Below are 14739 nucleotides of genomic sequence, written 5' to 3' on the forward strand. Positions count from 1 at the left end.
TGTGTTTTGTCTTAGCAAAGTGCTCCTGCTCAATGTGGGATGGGATGGGATGGGGTGGGGGAAGCGCAAGACAGAAAAAGTGTCAATAAAGTAGAGTACTGAGCACTGCAAGAGCAACAGAAAACCAAGTCCTATTGGATATAAGAAATGAGCCACATGTGGAGGAGGAGGGACCACAAAAAAATTGTATGAAAATAAATTAGTGATACAGCAAATAGGGTACATTAGATAGAGTGTGAGCCCACCGGAACAGATAGGGAAAAATTCTTGAGTACCTGAATGATTTGTAATCTGCATAGAATTGTAGGATATGCAGAATATAAATAAATAAAAATAAGAAGCCTACTGACTGAACTTACAAGGAGGGAGGCAATATTAGGTGTGTCAGAGAAAACAGATATCAATGAAGGACAACGCTGCCCTCTACCTTTCACTTCTTTTATATTCAATCTCTTTTATTGCAAAAAATTCTATAAAGTTACAATAAATAAAAAATGTCTTTCATTTTTCTATTATACAGTACAAAAGATCAAGTGAGCCCTTCCCCAAACAAAACCTTCCTTTCCCAAACAAGAATAGCAAACATTATTTAAGAATATCAACAAAGATACCATAAAGAGGCAAGACAGTTGCTATAACACAAAATCCAAATGATTCCCTCCTATCCTCCCTCCCCCCGTTCCCTAAGCAGAAAAATTATGAGCCTCTGCTGGCTTGGTTTCTTATATTCACAGTTGACTTTCCACTCCCCCCCCTTTAAAATTAAAGAATAAATCCTATACTGTATATTGGAAATATAACTCGTATCCCTCCCCTCCCCCACCATTAGGCTCACTACTAGGAGTCCTCTATATACCCTGCGCAGAAGGCAATTATAGAGAATTCACTAAGAGGCTTAGTCCTCAGAGACAGTTGCTAAATATAACAATCCCATATCTGCAAAAACATCACTTACGCTTAAATGATCCCCTAGTCTCCTGTGCTTCCCACACCATAAACTAATAGACTTGATTTCTCCACCGTCAATATCCTGGAGGAGTATCCACTACCCAAGATTGCATGATACATTTCCATGCAATTAAACACATTTTGCATTTCAACAAATTGCTACCACGTGCCTGACTCTTATTAGGCCCTGAGATATGCAAGTTAAAATGGCCCGAGGTATCCAAAATAATACATCTCATAGTGGAGGACACAGAGCGGATAATCTTGATAACAAAACTGCTGAATTTGCAGGTATTTCCACAAGGAGTGAAAAAAGTATTATTCTTCTGTTATTTGGTACAAAGTGGAAATGTGATTTGCCCTGCTTTATATATTTGTACCCGAGTAAAATAGGCCCTCAAAAGAATCCTAAAATATGTTTTCCTTACACCAGCATTAGCAACAAGGCATGGTATCCCCGTAATTGTTTTTAGGATATCCCAATTATCCAAACAACTCCCCAATCAGTTTCCCATCGATTTTTAATCTTTGCAAAGTTTCTATCCACTTCCAGCCCACTCAAAACTTTATGTACCGTAATTTAGAGATAAGACTGCCTTGGTCTGATATAGTATCAAAAAATATTCTGTCTAAGGAACTGATATAGTGTTTAATTTGGCAAAAGACAAATCTGTTGTCCCCCCAGCTGCACCCACCCGATGTTGTAATTTCTTTCACTTCTTTTAATGAAGGGTTGTTCTACAGTGCGAAAATGTAGGATTGATACTCAGGGGAAGCACTGGAGAAAAGCAAGAATGATAAGGAAGAGAAGGGTTCTAAAACCAGGAACATAATAGAGGAGGTGGTTGAGGAAGGCTGGAGGAACTGATGGGATGGAATGAGGAAACGTGAGAGCTGTAAAGTCAAGCTCATCCCTTCATTCTGTGTTCTCCCACATACAACACCTTTCACCCGTGCAATAATACACACATAAGAACATAAGAAGTTGCCTCCACTGGGTCAGACCGAGGTCCATCTCGCCCAGCGGTCCGCTCCCGCGGCGGCCCATCAGGTCTGCGACCTGTGAAGTGGTTTCTGACCACTTTTATAACCTACCTCAAGTTCTATCTGTACCCCTCTATCCCTTTATCCTCCAGGAACCTATCCAAACCCTTCTTGAACCCCTGTACAGAGTTCTGGCCTATCACTTCCTCCGGAAGCGCGTTCCATGTGTCCACCACCCTCTGCGTAAAAAAGAACTTTCTAGCATTTGTTCTAAACCTGTCCCCTTTCAATTTCTCTGAGTGACCCCTAGTGCTTGTGGCTCCCCTCAGTTTGAAGAATCTGTCCTTATTTACTCTCTCTATGCCCTTAAGGATTTTGAAGGTTTCTATCATGTCCCCTCTAAGTCTCCTCTTCTCCAGGGAGAATAGCCCCAGCTCAGCTCAGCTCTGAAGCAACACACACACACACGCATTGTACTCCCTCACCCCTATAATAGTATAGGGAGTACAAATACACATATTGTGTTGTGGGCTGCTCACCCCTGAAGCAACACAACTGTACCTTCTCATCACTGCAAAGGCATAACACACACACACCAAATGCTCATTGGTCCTGAAGTAAAACACCAACCTCTGACCTCTCACCCCTAAAGAGGGCTTACAATGTTTTCTTTAATATATTCTGGTCTTTGCAAGATAATTATGACCAATAAATGTATGATCATTAAACAAGTCAGGTAGTTATTATGAAACAAAACACAAGTAGAATGCCATGAAAAAAACTGAAACCACAAGGAGGACACTGGAAGTCAGAAAAGATGGAGTAGCATGCCAAGTCAGGAAAGAAACTGACCCCAAACAGCAAACACAGGGAGAAATTAATAAAGATAATGAGCCTCATAACTGTGGATGCATCATTCACAATCAGTGGGATTGAGAAGAGATTCTCAGCCATTTCTCAACATCTGAATCAAGTGGTCATGCAAGCTCCATATATAGCCTATTATCCATTTTCCACAGAGATGTAGAGAAGCAGCAGCTAATAGCTGGCTCCTCAAACTCCAAGAGAATATGAGCCTGTGTCTGAACTTCTCAAGGCTGACACTCACTCCAAATATATTGAATTGGATTAATTACTTTATGTACCACTTATTGCAATGTATTTAAGCAGATTACAAAAAAAATATTAAAATACAAAAATACGATTCTGCATTTTGTTTACAACCAATAACATAATGTACTTTTTTAATATCAGCACTGATGAGCAGTCTAACAAGATAGTACTTTGAATACAGGAGCTACTGTTAAAACCAAAATGTGGGAGGGGAAGAAAAGCTGCTAAGTTATCCATTCCAGGTGGAAGACGTTTTGGCCAGTCCTGGATTTCTGCCAACCTCATCCTGTTGCATTTCGTGACCTGTGAAGCACTGATTTCAATGGAACGAATCACGGACTACAACTACTATGGGCAATAAAAGTAGCCGTTCTAGAGAAAGCATAGGAGCCAACTTTTCAAAATGACGGGCGGGGGGGGGGACTACATTCAAGTTAGAGTAATGGAGTTTATTCAATATTGGAAGTGCTCAAGCACATCCACACCCACTGAGCTGACACCTAAGGTGGTAGAATTATATACTTCTTTATTCTTACCCCACAACTGATAGAAGTGCCGATAGGCTGACCCTTTCAGAAAAGATTGGGGTTAAGCAAACTTCGGCAGGTTTTCTTTCGCTCCTTTTGAACTACCACTGAAAGAAAGCCAAAGCGTTAACGGTTGTTCCTCCCGCCTCGAAGCATTGACCACTGAGCTGCTAGGTAAAGGTTGTACGCACTGCATAGCAAACTGCACGGTAACTAAGAGCAAGAATATTAGTTCCGCGCTAAGATGGCGGGGGGCGCTTTAAAGACGAACACCGCATTTGACAATTAGACTAAAAGCATGAGGGGACGAAATAATATCGGAAATTGTAGTCAGGGAGTGAGGCAAACAGGACTGTCAGGGTCCTTTAAGTCCAGAAGAGGGCACCGAGAACCTTGGACGTCAGTGATTTTTAATAGGCAATCCGCAAACTGCAGTGTGGTGGAAACATGAAAGAAGCAAAGTGTGTCGGAACAGCAAGAATGAATTCGCTGGATTTCACTAATTTAAACTGGACAGAGGGAGTGACAGATATATCTTTAGAAATAAATGCATTATATTGTATTTTATCTATTGGCTTGTCTAGTACATGGTTAAAATTCTCAGCTATAGTTACTGGTGTGTCACCTAATTCAGCCAGTATTTGTTAAGTGGAGAAATATTATCTTTCACCAGTAGATGGCGCATATACATTAATCAATTATACAGTACATACAAATTTATTTATTAAAAAATTTATATACCGCATAAAACTATGCGGTTTCCATATCACGTACATAAAATCTTGTTTCTTTTCTATTTCCACATGTAACGTAGACATGTCTGGACAACATCATAAACATCCCCCCAAATTAAACACTTTAATATCTAATTTTAACCATTTATCTTCTATATTTAATTGTTGTGCAATTACATCTGAGATGATTTTTTAATTAGTATAGTTTTACATCTGCATTTAGATGCACCTCCAGCATAAAAATAATATCAGCCTGTGTTTTATGAAAATATTGTAAATAAATTGCTATGTTTGACAGGATGGTGTAGAGCAGGGGTGTCCAACCTTTTGGCTTGTCTGGGCCACATTGGCCGAAAAAAAAATTTTCTGGGGCCATACAAATGTGCAAATGCTGCTGCAAGACAGAGGAGGGAGCTGGCAAGACAGTAAACACTCAGGGGCAACAGAGGAAACACTGCATCGCCCTCGACCGGGACCACACAAAATACTTCACTGGGCCGCAGGCTGGACACCCCTGGTGTAGAGTTAGACCATTAACGTTGAGTGAATAAAGTCTCAGCTTATACCATCATAAAAAGGATTTTGGGAGGAAATCTCAGTAGTCGATTTTAATAAAATGAACTATATTTCCAAAACCATAGTGATAAGAATGTATATCTCTACCATTCATTTGCAGTATACATATACTGTACAATTTAATAATATTGTATTCACTATTAAATCTGTTCTGTACACCATACAACAAACCCATGATTAACTTGATTACAATAAGATAGTCCTAGTGCTCTCCTAGTCCTACTAATCTAAGCGCTTCATTAAATTCCGTCGACCATCCTCTTCTCCTTAACAGACTGGCCAAATTAGAATTAGCAATCTTCTCCTTCAATGGTTTTCCTCCTTCCTAAATCAAAGATCCCAACAAATTCAATGGAAATGAACCCTAACGAAACCAAAACCATTCAAATGTGGCATTCCTCAAAGAGCCCTACTCTCCCCATTGCTATCTAATCTATATATCCGACCTGTTCTTGACATATCCATGAAGCACCAAATCCAAATTCACTCCTTCGCTGATGACATCCAATTATACCTTTCATTAGGATAAAACTGTGGCACCCAAATCACAATACTCCTAAGTTTCAAGTTTAGGCAGTATAACAAATTTTTAATAATCAGGCTTTAAGGCAGTTTAAATAGATAAAAATAGGAAAACATAAGAGTATACATAATGAATGGGACAGCATAGACAGCAGAACGCTTTTTTGTCTGGGGGGCCCGCAAGCTCTACCTTTGTGGCCTGGTGATTTTGGTTTTCAAACTATCTTTCCCAGTCTCTGGCTGCACTTCCTTCTGTCTGTGCTCTTAACTGTGTATCCAGGGCACCTTATCCATTTGCTGTTTTTCTCTCCTTTACTTTCTGCCATACATCCATCTTTGATCCAAACAGACCGGAGATTTTAAATTACAGTCCACTTGGGGCAATACTTTCAAAATAGAACAAAACACAAAAGACCCCCTCTCATCAATACTGGGCAAGTTTCTCAAATAATATGATCATATAACATTTAAAGGCTTTTAAATATTTAAATGTGCTCATAAGCTCTTCAGCAAGGCGCCACACAGCGTAGCGAAACACAGACTATGTTGGAGCCGTGAACTGACCTTTTCAGATAAGTGGTCTACTGTTAAACAACTTTTGTAGAGCCATAACATTTGCTACTCCAGTAGAAGCAAGAATCCTTGCTCCATGCAATGTTATGATTAAAATTCAAGCACTTTTCCAGCGACATTGTACCGCTGCTGTGGTGCCTTGCTGAAGAGCTTATGAGTACATTTAAATATTTAAAAGCCTTTAAACGTTATATGATCATATTATGTGAGAAACTTGCCCAGTATTGATGAGAGGGGGGTCTTTTGTGCTTTGTTCTATACATCCATCTTTAGCATTAACTTTTAACAATCAACTTTCTTCCATTTTTTTTTTTTTTTTGCTTTCTTCTCAAAATCTACTTTTCCATGCCTTCCCTTCCCATCTATCCATGTGTGCCATCTCCTCCCTCTTTCTTCTCCCCTATTCCCATCTGTCCATAAGAAGCATTTCTTCTTATATCTTCCCTGTCGCACCCATTGCTGTGCACCATCTCCTCCCCCTCCATCCCTATGCACCATCTCATCCCTCTCCCATGGTCAGACATATCTGTCTTCCCCCCTTCCCCCCTCATATGGTCTGGCATCTTTCTCCTCTCCTTCCCATAGCCTTGAATCTTTCTCCTCTCCCATGGTCTGGCATCTCTCTCTCCCCTCCTTCCCTTCCCTTCCATTCCAGTGGTCTGATATCTCTCCCTTCTTTGCATCATCTCTCCTCCCTCCCAGTGTAACATTTCTCCATCCCTCCTCTCCACCACTATCATGCCCAACAATTCTCCCACTTTCTTACTTTCCCCATATACATCATCTTTCTTTCCATCTCACGCCATACACTTATATCCAACAATTCTCCATTCCTTTTCCGTCCCCCACCGGCAGCATTTCTTTATCTCCGTTCCCACTACTCCACCTGTGCAGCATCTCTCTTTTCCTCCTTTCCTAACACCCTCCCCCCCAGCCCATGCATTTGTCCTTCCCAACCTTCTCCCAGTACATGCAGTATCTGTCTTTCCCAAACCCCTGAGCATCTGTCCTCCCTGCCTTCCCAACTCCATACCCCCTGCACCCAGCCTCTCCCTGCCAGGCTCTGCACCCAGCCCCCTTCCCTCCCTCCCCTGTCAGACTCTGCACCCTCCCCCTTTCTTCGCTCACTCGCTCTGCACTCTGCCCTGTCCTCCTACCTCCTCTGGCCTGATGGTCAAGACGTGCAGCAGGCAGGAGCGAGCTTTCCGGCTCCTGTCCTGCTGCTAACCTGGCCGGTCGCAGCTGGTATCTTCTGCCGCTGAGCGACAATGGGCAGGAGCGTGCTTTTATGCTCCTGCTTGGCACTCAGTGGCTTCTTTGACTGGCTCCTGCGAATTCTCACATTATTTGTAAGTCAATCCAAGAGAAACCATTGATGCCTGCATACATGCACTATTTGTAAGTCTATCCGAGAGAAACCATTGATGCCTGCCTACAAAATGCAGTGGTCTGCCTTTTAAAAAACCTCTCTGTAGACCTGTTCAAAGAGTAATATGGATGATATAACACAGTTCACAAAAACTTGCTCAGAATCAAGGAGGGGAAAACTGGGGCTAACCCCAGAAAAAAACACCTCACAGCCCAATCATCGCATGGAGAGTAAACAGAACGTTATATAATTTCATATATGCTTTTTGTTATGAAAAAATCGCTGACGTTCAGCACAATGTTTACTAAGATTTTTAGTCAAAGAACTGAGCAAACTTAACTTGCAGCTTGCAGGTTCCGACGTGCACGTTTCGATCCTGCCTCAGGGAACACACAGGAATAGTTGGAAAAAAACTCATGCGATGGCTACAGAGATTCTGAAAAGACAAAATTAAACGAATCAATACTTTATTCAAAAATAAGTTAAAAAATTTTAGCACATTAAAATTGAAGCGATATAAACACAGCTTTCGGCTAAACAGGAAAAAGGACTCACCAATACGGACTGCTGTCTCACATAGAGAAGCGCAAGTAGCGTGGCTTGACTGCTTTGAGAGGTAACCAGAGCGGAAAGACCGCAGTGATTTTAAAGGGCTCTGAGAACGTGATCACGCGCCTAATGCACGGGATGACGTCACGGCACTTACGGAAAAACAAAGGTGCCAAAAGACTGAAGAGACACTGTCAATTGAAATGCAATAAAAAGATGTAAAATGCACAAAGCCCCAAAAAATTGATAACATAAATGCTGATTTACAGAAAAAGTACTGATTTACAGGAAAGCACACCACTCAATCTCACTGTTAAGACCCTGTGGGTGCAAGGTGTTTAACCTGAAGATCCAGTGCTGCTCCCTCACATGTAGTTTAGCTTTCAGATTGCCACCACGAGGTAGCACAGGGACTTCCAAAATAGAAAACTTCAATGAAGTAAGGAGATGGTTTTCGGTCACCCAATGTTGGGTGAGGGGAGCTTCCATTACTCGAGTGGAAATCCTGCTAAGATGTTCTCCAATACGTACTTTAATACTTCTAATGTGTCCCACGTATAGTTTATTACAGGGACATTGGATGACATACACGACTCCACTAGTAGAGCAGTTGGTAGAAGGTATGTTAGTACGTTTATGCATCCACGAGGGTAAATTAATGCTGGTAAGTGGCACACTATATGGACAAACTTTACAGGACGAGCAAGGAGAATGACAGCTCCCAGGTAAACTCAAAACAGAACCCTCTGATAAAAATTGGGACCTTGTCAGACATTGTTTGAGGTTTCGACTACGAGAGTAGGCGAAACGAGGAGGCTCATGAAAAACAGCGTGATGTTGTAAAATACTCCAATGTGATTTTATAATACGTTTGATCTTAAAGGCTTGCTGTGAGTAAGGAATAACACACACTGGAGAAGACTCAGACTCCTTATTATGAGGAGAAAAAAGAACATCTCTTTGGGCAAATAAAGCTTTTTTAAAGGCCTTCTTAACAACAGAGTGAGGGTACCCACGTTCTCTGAAGCGTTGTTTCATATCTTCAGCTTTGTGCAAAAAATCACTTTGGGTAGAACATATACGGCGTAGTCTTAAAAACTGGCCCGTAGGGATGTTATCACGCAGATGTTTCGGATGGTGACTGTCATACCTGAGAAGGGTATTCCTGTCTGTGGGTTTCCTGAAGATAGTGGTGGAAAACTTGCCGTCCTGTAAAGAGATGTTGATATCTAAAAACGGTAGAGTGTGCATATTAGAAATGATGGTAAATTGAAGATTGGGATCACCTTGGTTCAGCCACAAAATGAATGATGTTAGATCTTCATGAGTACCCAACCAAACAGCAAACACATCATCGATGTATCGCTTCCACATCAATAAGTTTGAATAATGTTCAGAGGAATATATATATCTTTGTTCAAAAGCTGACACATATAGGCATGCAATAGTGGGGGCCATTTTGGCACCCATAGCAGTGCCTTTAATTTTAAGAAAGAATGACTGGTCAAATTGGAAATAATTCATACCAAGAGCCACCTTGGCTATGCTGACTAGAAATTGTACCCGTTGGACGGGTAAACACTTCTGTTGTAAATGATATGTGATAATGTGAATAGCTGCATCTTGTGGAATGTTAGTGTACAGTGAAGCAATGTCTAGAGATACTAGGATAGCATGAGTGGGTACATCTTGGAAGGTTTCCAGAAGCTTGATCATGGCTCCCGTATGAAGGGGATAAAGGAACTTGGTCTTTAAGTTGAAGATCTAAAAATTCCGACAATGGTTCTAAAATAGATCCTATGCCAGCCACTATAGGGCGAGCAGGCGGATTCACCATTGATTTATGGATTTTGGGAACAAAGTATATGACTGGGATGACAGGATGTAAACAGCGCAAAAACTTATATTCCCCTTCTGTGATCGTACCAGCTTCCAAGGCCTGAATTAGTAGGTGTGCAATACCCTCAATCAGTTCTGTGGTGGGATCATGATCAATTAACTTGTAGTATGTATCATCTGATAGCTGACGATTAGCCTCCTGAACATACGAGGATGTGTCCAACACCACAATGCCACCACCTTTGTCAGCAGGTCGTATTACAATATTCTTGTCCGATGACAAGGACTTCAATGCAGTTCTTTGTGGAGGAGTGAGATTGTCTTTGGCACGCATTTGCTGTGACTCAAGTTGGATAATGTCACGTTATACCAGGTGTTCAAAAACTTGGATGTGGGGATCAACTGGTCCTGGTGGACACCAGGTGGATTTCAATCTCCTTGAAGTTATCCTAGTGTCATCTTCACTGATATCTGTCTGTTGATCTTGACTAGCGTGTGTATCTTGAAAAAAGTGTTTAAGTTTTAATTTACGAATGAATTTGAAAAGTGAATTGTATTGTGTAGTTGGAACAAATGCAAGACCTTTGGAAAGAACTTGCATTTCAACATCTGTAAGTGTTCTATGAGACAAATTGAATATTTGAGAGTGACCTATGGTTTGGGGTTCTTGTATCTCGGAGGTCTTTGATTGCCTGATTTTGTGTTTGACGCTAAAAAAGACTTCTTTTGAGCAGGAGCCGTGGTTCCTGGTGCAATCGTGACACTCCGTGTGGTATTAGGATGTGAATCCTCTTCTGAGGTGTCACTGGAGGTCTGAGCGTACGTGGGGCGCTTATTCACTTTGCGTCTGGATTTATCCATCCATGTATACACAAAACCTCGTTGGTAGTCCAACTCATCTCTACGAAGCTTTTTAATCTTAGACCCTCTTAGTTCCATTTTGAAATCATCTAATTTCTTGGTCAGCTCTTGATATTGTGTGGTGTAGACATCATCTTGAACATGATCCTTCAAGTACTCAACTTGTGACTGTAAATCAATTTTATATTCATCTAGCTCTACCTTGGTTGTCTCAATGATCAATAGCATCAGGTCATATGAGCACTTATTCAGAATGGCGTTCCATTTCTGTAAAAAGTTTGTGTTATCTAGAAATAAACGTGGCTCGGTACACATGCGAAGGCCTCTAGGTATACGTTTAACCCTGCAATATTCTGCTAGGGTGGCAGCATGCAACTCAGCTCGAATGATACGCTTATGGGTGGATTCCAATGTGTCCCAATCAGAAAAAGAGGCACCCTGTTCAGTTGAAGAAAATAATTGAAATTCCGCCAACAGATCATTGGCTTGCTGTTCACTGTATGACAGAGTGAGGTCCCGACCTGAATTAGCCATTATAAAAATATTAACCCCAAAAAGAAGTTGCAGATTCCAGTCAAATATATAGAGGGGGACAAGTTACAACCAATGTAACAAGAGTGAAAAGGTGCATATATTGAAAATAAAAATCACTCTGTAGACCTGTTCAAAGAGTAATATGGATGATATAACACAGTTCACAAAAACTTGCTCAGAATCAAGGAGGGGAAAACTGGGGCTAACCCCAGAAAAAACCACCTCACAGCCCAATCATCGCATGGAGAGTAAACAGAACATTATATCATTTCTTAACAGTGAGATTGAGTGGCGTGCTTTCCTGTAAATCAAGTACTTTTTCTGTAAATCAGCATTTATGTTATCAATTTTTTGGGGCTTTGTGCATTTTACATCTTTTATTGCATTTCAATTGACAGTGTCTCTTCAGTCTTTTGGCACCTTTGTTTTTCCGTAAGTGCCGTGATGTCATCCCGTGCATTAGGCGCGTGATCACGTTCTCAGAGCCCTTTAAAATCACGGCGGTCTTTCCGCTCTGGTTACCTCTCAAAGCAGTCAAGCCGCGCTACTTGCGCTTCTCTATGTGAGACAGCAGTCCGTATTGGTGAGTCCTTTTTCCTGTTTAGCCGAAAGCTGTGTTTATATCGCTTCAATTTTAATGTGCTAAAATTTTTTAACTTATTTTTGAATAAAGTATTGATTCATTTAATTTTGTCTTTTCAGAATCTCTGTACCCATCGCATGAGTTTTTTTCCAACTATTCCTGTGTGTTCCCTGAGGCAGGATCGAAACGTGCACGTCGGAACCTGCAAGCTGCAAGTTAAGTTTGCTCAGTTCTTTGACTAAAAATCTTAGTAAACATTGTGCTGAACGTCAGCGATTTTTTCATAACAAAAAGCATATATGAAATTATATAACGTTCTGTTTACTCTCCATGCGATGATTGGGCTGTGAGGTGTTTTTTTCTGGGGTTAGCCCCAGTTTTCCCCTCCTTGATTCTGAGCAAGTTTTTGTGAACTGTGTTATATCATCCATATTACACTTTGAACAGGTCGACAGAGTGATTTTTCTTTTCAATATATGCACCTTTTCACTCTTGTTACATTGGTTGTAACTTGTCCCCCTCTATATATTTTAAAAAACCTCAGCATTAGAAACCACATCCCCTCCACACTGGCCTTAGTCCACTGGCTACCCATTAACAAATGCTGCATATTCAAAGCCCTAACCTTAACCTACAAATCCTTCCATAACATGATCCCGAGATACATGCAAGACAAGCTCCCAGTTTATACACCTAATCAGCCACTTAGATCACAAGGAGAAAGTCACCTGACAGTCCCACCTGGCTACTTGCTGTTAAATTAAAAAGCCAGCAGAAATTCATATTCACATTTTATAACCAGGCTCTGGAACCAAACCCTACAATCGATCCAATCACTAGATTCACTACTAAACTTCAGGAAGGCAGTAAAAACTGTTTACTTAACTCCTCTGATCAACACCCACAACCAATAATTTACATAGAATCCATAAATTTTGGAATTAGCAATGATGGATCAAATACACATGTATCCACCCCCAAATCTAAACAACAACAACTTACAGTCACTTTTCACACTTATGCCTCTAACCATTTATCCTCTCCCACATATATTCTCAAGCTTTCTTGTATGTAAACCTCTATTCAGTTGTATCAGGGACCATCTTCTAGAAAGTCTGGTATTAACTATAACCTGAATTGATGTAAAACAAAAATAGCATTGATCAACTAGTGTCTGTCAGCCCAGCCTTAACTTGCTGGCCTTACCATTGGAAGGCTAAACTTTACAGCGTCTTCTTATACCTTACCCTTATGCCTTCTCGCTTACATTCCTTACCCCTGGTATATAGACCTCAATTCCTTTTGCACCATATATTAACCACCTGCACAGCACCAATGAATGTACCACATATGTAACTCTGTAACCCATTCTGAGCTCTTCTGGGAGGATGGTCTATAACACAGTTCTTCAACCGCCGGTCCACAGAAAATTCCTGCCGGTCTGCGCAGGACCGGCGAGATCAACTTCTTCAATTTCCTGCCGGTCCGCGCAGGACCGGCAAGATCAAGGAGCGCAGGGCCGGAGAGATAATGAGGAGCCTCAGACTGTGCTTTCTTCCCTCCCAGCGGCTCTCCTTACAAGCGCAGCGATTCAGGAAGGAAGCCTTGGAGCTTTTGCTGAGTCGGGCCGCCTCTGATGATGCAACTTCCGCTTTCCTCAGAGGCGGTGCGACCCAACAAAGGACCCGAGGCTGCCTTACTGAATTGCAGCGCTGGCAAGTACGGAGAGTTGCTGGGAGGGGAGAAAGCTGCTAGCATGGTGGAAAAAAAAAAGGGGGACAGCTGCTACTGGACCTGGAGAGGGAAAAGAAGAGATGCTGCTGGGAGGGGAGGAGGGAAAGGAGTCTGGGAAGCTGCTGGGCAAGAGGAAAAAGGGACAGCTGCTACTGGACCTGGATAGGGAGAAGGAGAGATGCTGCTGGGAGGGGGGAGGGAAAGGAGTCTGGGAAGCTGCTGGGTAAGGGGGAAAAAGGGACAGCTGCTACTGGACCTGGAGAGGGAGAAGGAGAGATGCTGCTGGGAGGAGAGGAGGGAAAGGAGTCTGGGAAGCTGCTGGGCAAGAGGGGAAAAGGGACAGCTGCTACTGGACCTGGAGGGAGGGAGAAGGAGAGATGCTGCTGGGAGGGAAGGAGGGAAAGGAAAAGGAAGAGAGTTACTGCTGGACAGGGGGAGGAGGGAAGGGAGAAGAAAAAAGGAAGGAAACAGCTTGCAGGGAGATTAGAGGAAGGGAAGGGGAGAGATAGGAATGAGATGGGAAGGGGGGTCAGCAGAGAAATTGAGAGGGACAAAGATGCTAGATCTGGTGTAGGAGAGATAAAAATGAAGAGAGCAGTGAAGCTGGAGTGAATTGTGTAAAAAGGAGAGAAGGGCATAGGCTGGATGGAAAGGGGAGAGGGGCATAGAAAGAAGACAAATACCATATGGAAGGGGGAGAGGTCAGACAGTAGATGGAAGGAGCAGATGCTGGATTGAAGAGACAGAGAGGGCAGACGCTGGAAGGAAGAGAGTGAAAAGAAGATGAAAGCAGAAACCAGAGACAACAAAAGGTAGAAACAAATAATTTTATTTCTATTTTGTGATTAGAATATATCAGATTTGAAATATATATCCTGCTAGAGACATAACTAGGGACTGCAGTATTCTGTTAGCATGATATTTCTATGAACTTGGCTTGTTCAGTTTTCTTGATAGTAGAGGGGATATATGTGAAGGGGAGGGGAGACAGGGGTTTTGTTGGTCCGTGCTCTGTATATTTGTATTTATAAAATCACAATTGTTCAGAATATTGTTTCTTTTTATACTTTAATAAAATACGTTCAATATAAAATCATAATTGCGGCTTGTGCAGATGGGATCAGATGGTTTGCGGGGACCGAGCTCGCGGAGCTGGAGCGTAATCGGGGTTTTTAAATTTTAGTCCTATTAGTTTGCCGGTCCACAAAATAATTATTTTATTTCTGCCGGTCCACGGGTGTAAAAAGGTTGAAGAACACTGGTCTATAAAACCAACCAACCACATTAACAATT

At 41.8% G+C, this 14739-nt stretch overlaps 1 protein-coding gene across 8 annotated transcripts in view; it reads right to left on the minus strand.

Moving 5' to 3' along the window:
- The window catches only part of POLQ (DNA polymerase theta), a 321333-nt gene extending 317538 nt beyond the window's left edge, over window positions 1–3795 (minus strand). For all 8 annotated transcript variants that reach the window (XR_004539268.1, XR_004539267.1, XR_004539270.1 and 5 more), the window contains exon 1: window positions 3582–3795. The gene's annotated coding sequence lies outside the window, so the exon portion shown is untranslated. The remainder of the gene's footprint in view (window positions 1–3581) is intronic.
- Between the last annotated feature and the right edge of the window lie 10944 nt (window positions 3796–14739).

Source organism: Geotrypetes seraphini, chromosome 4 (genome assembly GCF_902459505.1).
Source record: "Geotrypetes seraphini chromosome 4, aGeoSer1.1, whole genome shotgun sequence".
Taxonomy (NCBI): Eukaryota; Metazoa; Chordata; class Amphibia; order Gymnophiona; family Dermophiidae; genus Geotrypetes; species Geotrypetes seraphini.